Below are 3,545 nucleotides of genomic sequence, written 5' to 3' on the forward strand. Positions count from 1 at the left end.
TAAGAGGACGAGAAAGAGAAAAAGGACAAAGGAAAAAGGCTAGAAAAATAGACCTACGTCTATATAAATAAATTACTGTTAATAAAAGCCAGGCTGCGTTGCGTTCCGTTACTTAATAGGTGAAAAAATGTATAGTAAGTACACAAACGAAATGTAAAAAACATAACGCATATTGAGTGCACAAACGGACAGAAGACAGACACAGAAGGTCCCTAATTCTTAATCAGTTATCAACCAGATAATCACACAGCAATCTATGCATCCTATGTCGATTATAACTACACTATTGTAATGTCCCTGGTGGAAAATGATGTCTAGCTGATTATTTGTTATATGGTGGTCTTTCTACATGTTAAAGTGTATTTATCTTGATGTATTGTCAGTTCTTCTCTGATAGCTTTCAGTGGGATAGAGCCTTTTTTTTCTATGTTATACAATTGTGAATCACGTCGACCTTGATTGAGAAGACGCAGACCATTCCAACTTTTGTACATTACGATCTACATTGTTCAGTATAGAATTATTTAATACCGTAAGATGTGATTTGAAGGTGATCTGGTCGCAATTACTCGCAGATTAGTAACCGTGTAGTGGATCACTCGTTAGATAACTGTAAGTTGTTGAATTGGACGACTTCACCTTGTTATTGTTCTCTGATATAACAATGTATTATTCTTTAGCACAGCAGGATATTCCAAACAAGTATCAGGAAAACACGCGGTTTGTATTTCACGGATGTTAGTGCTAATTACAATGTTGGATCGCATTAAGTATGTGGGTGTGTACATGTGTATAGCTTCATTTACACACACAGACACAGAGACAAGCACACACACTCAACACACACACACACACACACACACACACATACATATATATATATATATATATATATATATATATATATATATATATATTGCTTTAGCTTCTTGTGTTGTGAGTATCGTTGCTTTAGCTTCATACTATTGTCATTGTTATTGAAGTCGTGTTATATTTACTGTGAATCTCCACAGCTACCGCAGGGATCTATACTTTCTGTGTAAGTATCTTGTTTTAGTTCATTGTGTATATTCAAAGAAGTTTTTTTTTATGACAAAGAAATGCGGTAGGCACCATTAATAATTACCTCTCCAACTACACCTTATCTATTTCCTTATCCAAAGCATTTTCATATGTTTGTTCCAAACGTTCATACTTGTTTTCAGACTTTTAGTTAGCCATTGTTTCATATCTCTTGAGTAATATAAAGCTTTCCTTTTATAAGGAACAAGTACTTAGAAAACATTGGAAATGTGTATTGTTTATGATGTACATGGATGAAGAAAAATATGTTCTATGTATCATAGATGATAGACAGGACATTATATCTCGTTACTGTTTTATATCTCGTTATTATTATTATTATTATTATTATTATTATTATTATTATTATTATTATTATTATTATTATTATTATTCTATGTTTGACTTTTGCTTTATATTTGTACAAGTTGGCTCCAAGTCTCACCCAGAGACCTCAAGAGACAACAGGGTTGGAAGTTCATGTTGTTGTTATGCCTAGTGTGCCATATATTTGGGGGGGGTGGGGATGTTGTACTAATGGATGTCTAAAAAAAAAAAGTTTTTTTTTTTTAAACCGAAAATTATGGTTGTTTTAAACCTTGAGGTTACATAGAGAGTATTTTGCGTAGGATATGAGCAATTCCCATGAGCACTATCTTTTGAACTTCTGCCATTTTTGGGTTTCCTGGTATCTGAGTTAGGTAGCTATCAGCCCCTTTTGCTATCATTCCCAGGGCACCTATGACAACAGGTATTGTTTTAGTCTTCAGCTTCCACATTTTGCTGATTTCTATTTCAAGATCTTTATATTTGCTCAGTTTTTGGTATGCCTTATTCCGTTCCCTTCAATTACCCCTAGGTACTTGTAGCTCTCCGCTGGGTCTAGTTCTTTTATGACATTCTGTTGGTCAAGGTTAACGTTAGATGTTTCTGTCATTTTTCCTTTGATAAAGGTAGCCTTTGCACATTTATCGAGGCCGAATTGCATTCTGATGTCGTCACTGAATTGTTTGACTATCGCTAGTAAGCCCTTGAGTTGTTGATCATTTTTTGCAAAAAGCTTTAAATCATCCATGTAAACGAGATGATTTATATTTTTATCAAACATTTTATACCCGTACTGCGCGTCATTGAGCAGCTTTGAGAGAGGTATTAAGGATAAACAAAAGAGGAGTGGTGACAGTGAGTCACCCTGGAAAATGCCACACGAAATTTTTACATCACCAGCATTTAGGGATTCACTGTCACTGTTCAGAGTTAGTGTGGTTCTCCATGATCTCATACTTACAGTCAAGAAGTTTCGCAGAGTTGGTGCTATCTTATACATTTCAAGGCATTTCCTAATCCAGCTATGTGGTAGGCTATCAAAAGCCTTTTTATAGTCTATCCAGCTATTGATAAGTTTTTGTGTCGTTTGTGACAATCTTCTAAGATCATCTTATTGATGAGTAGTTGGTCTTACAGCCGTAGGATCCACGTTTACATCCTTTCTGTTCATTAGGGAATATGCTGCTGTCTGTTAAAAAACTATAGGTATATTCCGTCAGGACAGATGTTAGTGTTTTGTACATAGTTGTTAAGCAGGTTATGGGTCTATAGTTTTTTGGTTCATTTGTTTCTTCACTTTTTGGAAGCAGGAATGTTAACCCATTAACTAGCCAAGGAGGCATCCTACTAGGGTGTTGCAAAACATCATTGTACAGTTCTGTTAGCAGTTCATGGCTCTCTGGGAAGGCATTCAGCCAGAAGTTAGGAATTTTATCCTTTCCTGGAGACTTCCATTTGCTTGACCTCCTGAGAGCAGATCTTATATCTTCTACCTTGACACCCTCCTACTTTTGCTCTTCTAAGGGGTCCAGTTCTGTAGATATTCTGTCAATCCAGGGGGCCTCTTCGTTGTGTTGTTTTCTTCTGCCCAGATTTTATTCCAAAATCTCTGCACTTCTTCTTTTGATGGTACAGACCCTGCAGTAAACGCTGTTTTTCCTATCTTCCTGTAAAAATTCTTGGTGTTATTTTTGAACATGTTGTTGTCCTTGAAAAATCTAACACGCTTTTCATACTCGCTATGCGGGCAGCTTTGGAGATACCTTTGTTTGATGGTTTCTATGGTGGCATCAATATCAAGTATAGTTTTCATATTGTATTTTTTCAGTAATTTTGGGTTTTTTGTAGGTTTGGTAGTCTTGTGAGCCTTAAAGTTTTTCAAATATTCAATGTCAGATCTAAATACTTTAATTTGTTGTTGCAGACGCTCTTGCCAAGAAGGCTTTTTGTGGGATGTTGCCGTTTTCTAATCTTTACACCACATAGGATCGTTGAGATTTTCGCGGATGATAGTATAGGTGGTTGAGGTTTGTGATATCAACATCATTAACTGAAATTATATCTTAAGTGCAAGCCGGATTTTACCAATTATTTTCATGTTTTGGTTAGAGTTGCGGATTTTAGGAAGTGTATCACGCTCATCCATGCTGGTTTCT

The 3,545-nt window shown here is 35.8% G+C and overlaps 1 protein-coding gene across 1 annotated transcript in view; it reads left to right on the plus strand.

Moving 5' to 3' along the window:
- Nucleotides 1-887: 887 nt before the first annotated feature.
- The window catches only part of LOC115217164 (alpha-2 adrenergic receptor-like), a 12,741-nt gene continuing 10,083 nt past the window's right edge, over nt 888-3,545 (plus strand). Inside the window, exon 1 of the mRNA XM_029786789.2 lies at nt 888-1,039. The gene's annotated coding sequence lies outside the window, so the exon portion shown is untranslated. The remainder of the gene's footprint in view (nt 1,040-3,545) is intronic.

Source organism: Octopus sinensis, linkage group LG11 (genome assembly GCF_006345805.1).
Source record: "Octopus sinensis linkage group LG11, ASM634580v1, whole genome shotgun sequence".
NCBI classification, from domain to species: domain Eukaryota; kingdom Metazoa; phylum Mollusca; class Cephalopoda; order Octopoda; family Octopodidae; genus Octopus; species Octopus sinensis.